Genomic DNA, 8956 nt, shown 5'->3' on the forward strand with positions numbered 1-8956 from the left:
CTTTAGCCACTCAAACTGACCTCCTCACCATGCATTTGGACACACGTCCTCTACCAGGCAGTTTCATAATATGTCCGTTGATTGTTGAAATTCTTAATTATTGCCCTGATGGTGAAAATGGGAATTTTCACTGCTCTAGGTCTTTTTTATAGCCACTTCACTAATTCGTGAAGCTCAATTATCTTTTGCTGCACATCAGAACTATATTCTTTGTCTTTTTCTCATTGTAATGGATAATTAAGGGCATTTTATATTTCTGTGAAACAGGAAGCAATGGTTGGATAATTTCATGTTCATAATCACCCAAGAGTACTCAAAATTGTGAATATGAATGTGAATATATTTCAGAGTTATTTTACTCATTTCTAGGGTGTCCTTAATTGTGGCAAATGTGTATTAGAGAAAAAAAAATATTCATAAGGATATTTCCCCCCATTTAAATTCTTATTAACCAATGAAAGGTTAGATTTTTTTTTTTTTTTTTTTTTTTTTTTTAAAGATCAAAAGGATTAACAATGCAGATTCATTTTCACAGCCTTCTTTGATCATATTTACCAAGGGAGTCCATATTTTTGGGCATGACTGTATTGGTAACAGGTTGTTTTCAGTATTGGTTTACTAATGCTAAGGCAACCAATATAATGTATATTACTCTTTTTTTTATAATTGTAAATCATCTTTATTCAGATAAACAAGGGCATGTCATGCCAGAGGGACTTAATATTCAGAAGTTTGTCACATAAATCAAAAGCCTGTCTTTAATGAACAAGCTGGAGAAAACGTGTAAAGGGGATACATTGCATCAGTAAAATAAGAGAGGAAATAAAAGGTGGCTGAGCTTCCTAAAACCTTACAGGATGCAGTACAATCTTTCATTGTTGTCAGGGCAGGTGCTAAACTGTAAAGTGTAAACAATAATGACTCCGATAATAAGTTTAAATACACGAAGGCCCCAAGTGGTACCGTTTCAGCAGTTGCATTATTACATTTATGTGATGCAGTTTATTTCCTTGGGCTCTCTTTCAATTCTAAATACATTTAGTACATTTCCTTAAAATCTGTGCTGGTTTAGATGTTGCAGTAAAAGCTACAGTATCACAGAGTAATCAGATTCAGATCTTCATCTCCCAGAATTTTTTAAGATGTTTCATCTAATGTTGTTCTTCCTTTGCTGCAATTGTTGAGTTAAGTTAGTAAAATAGTTCAAGGAGCCATTGCTGTGGTACTCAGTGGTTTCTTTCATCTTCTGAAGCTGTCCTTTAGCAAAACATCTGCCCAATCAATTTGTCTTCACTTAGAAATAAGGCAATGAAATACATTAACCACTGGACGCTACAATTGCCCACAACTGTCAAACTATAATACTATAGCACAGGGCCCGGTTCCCCGATAACGCTCACTCTTAGCGCGCTAAGAAGACTCGAAAGATATATCTTACCAAAGTTGTTTATGTTCCTAAGTGTGTTCCCCGAAGTGTCCCTTAGGAAGCTTCTTAACACAATGCCTCTTATGTCCAGCGTTACAAAGGCGCTGTCCAAAGTGAAGGTGCTGAATTATTTGGCATTGATTGCTCAGGAATCGATTTTTTTCACTTCACGCGAAGGTGCATTAAAGTGTTAAGAAAGACAACAAGATATATGCAAATGAAACATTCCTCAAATTATTCCAGTAACATTTTAGAAGCAACGTAAAAAAGGGCACCAAGCTTCTCTTCAGAGGAACTTGAAGTTTTGCTTGACCTTGCCACCAGGTCGGAGATTACACCCCGATGGTCCACTATAACCTGCACGTTTATTGCCATGTATCCCTTTCACGATATGTACACCTGATCAATCACTGATGGATTGGTGATAGGGATGAGTGTGCCATCAACCAGGCCCAAGACTCTGGGGATGCCAGCAATGGCATGACAGCCCTTCTGCACCTACTGGACCTCCTGACTTGTGTCTGGCAGACGGACGTAATTCCCAGCATGGCGCAGAAGGGCGTTGGTGACAGTCTGGACGCACATCCAGACCGAGGTCTTGCTTAGTCTGTAGCCCTCTCCCACAACCTCGATGAAGCTCTCTTTAGCAAAAAAACGTAGCTTTAAGCAGCTGGACTTCAGGGCTTAAAGCAAAATTCCGCTGCGTTAGCCTGGTGAGCACAGGTCTGAGAAGGTCCAGAAGCTCCATAATGAGTTGTCTTGGGAGGCAAATTTATTTTTAATATAGCCATGTCAGACAAAAATGTCAAATAAATGAAAGTTTTGCCAAATAATTTTTTTTTACATGGACTAAACGGCACCGCCATAGTTGGTCACTTACTGGGCACCACCATGCTTGCCCATTAATAGATCTTAGCCATTTCGAACCAAATTGTTTGCCAGATTTTAATTTCAAAAGTGATTGCCAATTTAAATGCTTTAATGACATTACGGAATAGCCTAGGCTAATTACCACCATATTAGTACCACATAAAGTCAACTTCATAAATAGGCCTGTATCCATTGCGAACATATGTTATTATTAGCGTACGAACGTGTCGGGAATCGTGCCATAACGTTAAGAGGGAGGTTAAGGATTTGTTTAAGAACTACTTAACAATGAAAACATTTTGGGGAACCGGGCCCTGATCATTTTAAACCTAGCCAAACTTTCTAATGGATAACATGAATGAGTGAATGGACCCCAATGGTTTTGCTGCTTGATACTTGAAACTATTAGGAGATGGGATTGGAAAATGTTTTTTTTTTTTTTTTTTTAGTTTTATATGTATTTAAATATATTAAATAAAAATAATTTTAAATCACAATAATATTACACAATATTAGGTTTTTATAATATTTGTAAACAAATGAATGAATGAATTATTGAATTATTTAAAATAAATAAACCTTGCATTTGAGACGAATGGGAATGGTAGCAAATAGCTATCTTTAGACACCACTGACATCCTTTTGTATATTTTGTCTAACATATAAAAATTACCCATTGCAGTTAAAAGTTGTTACTGATGGTTTATTTTTGTTCAGGCTCTTGTCATATAGATCTATAGATCAGTATAGATCAGTATAGTAAATAAGGCTGCACTTATTAAGATGCACAGGACCTGCATTGCAATCACAAAGAAATGGTGCTAACTGCTGTATTTCATATAATACCTGCATGGCTGTTCTGAATGTCAAGCATCCATCAAGTTCACTGGTATTCAGATTCCACATATGGGAGTGAAGTTGATTAATGATGTATCTGAAAAAGATCTGCTCAGATTTGACTGAGAGAAGGCATCCCAGATAGATTCTGGGGGAATCAAATATCAACAGGAAATAGCAACACACTTACATGCACGAAGGGCGAGAGTGTCAGAGTAATTTTATACAGCTTCCTGACGGAGTTAATTTTTCTCCCCTTCATGTCCTTTTATAGTATTTAGTGAAGACACTACAAAACAAATTAGACTCATGGCCTTTGTGACCTGCCACTGCATCGCTTTAAAGATTGATATGTATCGATGGAGTGTGGATATCAAGGCAGCAACTGTCTCCAGTTACCCTCAGTTTGAGTGACTTAAATTGAACGCCTGTTCAGACATAATCTATACTGAATATTTTGAAACACGGTTTTGGGCTACCGCAACATAAACTGAAAAAGATCATAATCTCCTATGAAATAAAGCCTTTACAATAATTATAGAATAACTCTCACTCAAAAAATAAATAAATAAATAAAATAAATAGATGGTGGCATGTTTTCTGCCATAGTTTTCGTTATTTTGTATGAATGAAGCCATAACAGGTGTGCAGACCACTTCGGTTGATCCTTACATAAACCAGCTGAATACTGACTTTTATGAACACTTTATGGAGAATTAAGTTAAAGTAAGGCAGACAGTGTTCGATTCACAGCTGTGAATGTAGATGGATATAAAGACAGCACTCCTAAAGACATGGTGCAGCAGTAAGGTAATAAAAACTTACATCATTTCCAACGTCCGCAGCTGTCAGGGATGCAACACCTGAGACTGCAGCAAAAGAACATTGCCTTTTAAATGAGAAACTCAACTCCAAAGGACAGTTCTCAATCTATTGCAGCTAATATGATCCACTTAGCTCTTAATTTACAGTCCATCTGTGAAGCATTTGCTTTGTCACCATCTCAGGCCTTAATAAATCACAGTGTTAATTCTACATGCCACTAATACACCTTTAAAATTCAAACCCTTTTAAAATTTTCACAGCTGTATCACTAACCACCATGCAAATCCTGAGAAAGACCTAAAGAGACACATTGAGTGAGTTAGTGCACTCCAGATGCAAACCCTTTTAAGACAATCCCAGAATGCACTGCAATGAAAACGCTGGCATTCTAGATTCAGATGGCAATAAAAAAAAAAAAAAAACACTGACTAACCCCTGTAAGTGTTGCTTACGTCCCCATGAGAAACAATTAATTAATCAGGCTTTTGTACGTTATATAAAATTGTCCTGAACATAATTATTTTAGCAACATGCACTAACATTAAACATAAGAAAATTATGAGTCAAGTCCTCTTTTTTTTATGGCCCACAAAAGAATTTCTGCCTATGCAGAGCATTTGTAATAAAATCAGTTCCTGTATAGACCTGGGGTCGGCAACCAGCGGCTCTCACTGCATCCTTTTGCAGTGGCTCCCTGCAGCGTGGTCATAGAAAACACAGAGGACATGTCCTCCCGACATGAAATAAAATCTTTACTCTACCCTTGCACTTTATTCAGCCAAGTATGTTCACATATAGGTTTTTTAAGAGCTATTGTGAATAAAACTAGATTTAATTTAAAAGAGACAAGTCACATCTTTTTGGATACATTTTATTTTTTGTATCCAGAACGATGTGAACATTACGGAGCACTGAACACATTCATGTGGTACTGTATATGATTAATTCATACATGAAGCTGGAGGGCGCTCTTTCTCAGAAAGTCCAAAACGCACTCATATGAAAAGTAATAATAACTTTTGACATGCCAGGAAATCACTAATATGGACAAAGGCATCCCGCTATTGCTGTAGCTAAGCTGAAACTGAAATGTGAAGACAATAAATGATTACAACATAACAATACACTCACCTAAACTATTGGGTTGAGATCTGGTGACTGTGGGGGCCATTTTATTACAGTGAACTCATAGTCATGTTCAAGAAACCAGTATGAAATGATTCTAGCTTTGTGACATGGTGTATTATCCTGTTGGAAGTAGCCATCAGAGGATGGGTACATGGTGGTCATAAGGGGATGGACGTGGTCAGAAACAATGCTCAGGTAGGCCGTGGCATTTAAACGATGCCCAGTTGGCACTAAGGGGCCTAAAGTGTGCCAAGAAAACATCCCCCACACCATTACACCACCACCACCACCAGCCTGCACAGTGGTAACTATGCATGATGGATCCATGTTCTCATTCTGTTTATGCCAAATTCTGACTCTACCATCAGAATGTCTCAACAGAAATCAAGACTCATCAGACCAGGCAACATCAACTGTCCAATTTTGGTGAGCTCGTGCAAACTGTAGCCTCTTTTTCTATTTGTAGTGGAGATGAGTGGTACCTGGTGGGGTCTTCTGGTGTTGTAGCCCATCTGCCTCAAGGTTGTGCGTGTTGTGGCTTCACAAATGCTTTGCTGCATACCTCGGTTGGAACGAGTGGTTATTTCAGTCAAAGCTGCTCTTCTATCAGCTTGAATCAGTCAGCCCATTCTCAAAATTGCTTAAATCACCTTTCTTTCCCATTCTGACATTCAGTTTGGAGTTCAGGAGATTGTCTTGACCAAGACCAGACCCCTAAATACATTGAAGCAACTGCCATGTGATTGATTGATTAGATAATCGCATTAATGAGAAATTGAACCGGTGTTCCTAATAATCCTTTAGGTGAGTGTGTATGGTTTGTTTTTCGATTCTTCTTCAGGTAATAAACAAAGTGTATGAATGATACAGTGGTAACTGACATAATTATTACATTACAGAAGCTATAAAATATATTTTCTTCCTTATTATTTGATATAAATAGAAAAGGTGTTTTTAGTATTATAAACCAATCATAATCATATGATAATAACCATATAAAAAATATATAACAAAATATTATAGAATACAAATTGTTGGTTTTTGTCCAGCAGTGTATTTTATTTCTTAGCCAATTGAATAAGAGGTAAGAACAGTAGACAGCAAATAAGTCCGCTTATTTTACTTATTTCTACATATTTCTACAGGTTATGCAATAGCTATTGTTATGGGACCTTGTTCTGTAACACGTTTTAATTTGTTGGCTTAAATTCAGTAACAGATAGAACACAACATTATTATTTTATATTTATAAAGCCACAAGCATTTCCACTATTATGAGGTGAACATATTCCTCTGTAAAACGCAGCAAAATTAAATCTCTCAATAAAACATGAACTACAAGCCTCTTCCTGTTTTTCATACCTTCAAACAAATTATTTGTAGGGTGTTTTCTTTGATATGCAAGGTAACCAAATGCCCTCTATACCCACAGGAACATACTTGCTTTAATGCACAGGCAACTTAAAAAAAGATAAAATAAAATCAATTCTACAAATGCTGGGAGGTAGAAATGAACCGATGGTTTCTGCATATAAACTCTTTACCCTGATGAAGAGGAATTAAAAAAAAAAAAATATATATATATATATATATATATATATATATATATATATATATATATATATATATATATATATATATATATATATATATATATATATATATATATGTATATATATATATATATATATATATATATATATATATATGTATATATATGTATATATATATATATATATATCAATGTAGGTGAAATCCCCTGAACTCTTTTAACTCGGTCCACAGAGTGTCCGCTTCAAAAGAGAAGCTTAAATGAACCATAGAGCTAACAAACAGCTTGAACATTTTATCTCACTATGCAGATTCTGGCCTGCATTTTATAAATTGATTAATTTTATAAGTACAAATAATTCTGAAAAAAATAATAATAATTTAAAGGCATGATGGTGAAAGTTTAAACTGAGTGCAACTCAGAAGAAGACTACTTCAGGCCTACTTTATGAAGCTGCTAAATGTAAGTTAGGGAGGAGCAAGCCCCATCTAATATTTCAAATCAACAGCCAGAGTATATAAGCAGCTGCTTACCTCTCTCCAGTCCACCTCCCCAATCTCCACCTTCACCTAAAGTACTTTGCACTTTGTAATCATATCCTACATTAAGTCCCTGTGGGGTAAATCAGAGCTCAAGTTGAATCTGCTTCATTGAGCCCCTCATCATTGGGCAGAACGCCAAATAATTAAACGTAATTTACTAAAGATTATTTGGGCAAATGAACTCGTTAACTGCTTTTTGGTATGATTTCAGAAACAGACAACTCACCATGTGGATAGATTGGTTTCATTATGTCAGACTTATTTACTTTCCATAATTTCTCATATGCTATTTTACCAAAGATTATGAAGATAACAAAATGTTGGCAGTAATTTATTTAAATAATATACTTTGTACTTTACAAGATTAGATTTTTTACTGTACATACATTTGGAACTCTCTTGGGTCTTTAAAGATGAACACAGAGACCCCAGATCACAAAAAATTTATTGGTTGATTGATTGATTGTTTGATTGATTGAATGAACACATAAATATGTTTGGCTTTGGACCCTCACATTTTCCATGAGATTTGCTATTTTTGTACGATTTGTAAAGTAATTTTGAAACATCTATTCTGTCTGACTTTTCAGTCTATGGCCTGGAAGTTCACCCATCCTAATCGTTTCGCTAATTGTCCTTCCTCTCGTTTGATCTCAGTTTGGAAGTTGATTCTCTTTTTGACCGGTTTAGGTCAATGTTTATTCTTCTTTTGTCTTGATAAATGCAAATTCTGCAGAAACGTACTATACTTAAAGTGCCCCTATCATGGACTATAAAAGGATTACATGCATGCAATGTCAAAAAACACTTTCATTGTCTTATAATATACATTTATTTTTACCTTATTTGTTCAATGACTCTCAAACGATTCGCTCAACGATTTATTTTTCCAAACCTCTCCTTTGCATGACACTAATCTGCGGTGATTGGTCTGATGACCCAGTCTGTTGTGATTGGTCTACTGTGTGCAGTGCATGTCAGAAAACAGAATGCCCATCACCAGTACTGGAATATGGCTTTATACATTTTATACAGTGTATGAACAGACAAAATGGCTTCAGTTTGGTGCCTGTTATTACCTTTTGAAAGGCTATCGCACCAATGACAGATTTTGTACCTTTTTTTTTAGAATGCAGAGAATGCAAGAAATAGTACAATGCATACTTTGAATACAATGTAGGTCACTTCGGATAAAAACTTCTGTCAAATGCACAAAAGGTAAACGTTTTGCTTGGTAGACAATTAAAAGTGTGGGAGAATCCAACAGGCATATGTTTATAGAAACCAGAGTCAAATCTAGGGAACAGAATGACTTCTAGGTAGAATGTTTTATTCTTGCAAGCAGAACATCCTAGCAAACAGTCACGACTCTCAAAACCCTAGCATAACAGCAGAACGTTCTCTAAAAATATTGAAATGTAGAATTAAAAAGTTTTGAAATGCAATATCTTTCATTCAGAGACCCTACATTACAAAGAGTGCTTATATATATATATATATATATATATATATATATATATATATATATATTTTTTTTTTTTTTTTTTTTTAAATTTTGAAATGCCTTGCTACTTACAAAAGGCCCCTTCTGTTATAAAACACTCTTGCCAGTTCTACCACTGAGAGCCACTCACAAGTGCTGTGGCAATTCAAGCAAATTCATTTTTTTTATGAATTACACTGTTGGGAAAAAGTCTTGTAAATTACATCACTGCAAGGCACAGTGTCTTTGTGATAAATATATATATATATAAATATAGATCTAGAGGAGAAAAA

The sequence above is a fragment of the Carassius gibelio genome, chromosome A14 (assembly GCF_023724105.1).
Source record: "Carassius gibelio isolate Cgi1373 ecotype wild population from Czech Republic chromosome A14, carGib1.2-hapl.c, whole genome shotgun sequence".
Classification (NCBI taxonomy): Eukaryota; Metazoa; Chordata; class Actinopteri; order Cypriniformes; family Cyprinidae; genus Carassius; species Carassius gibelio.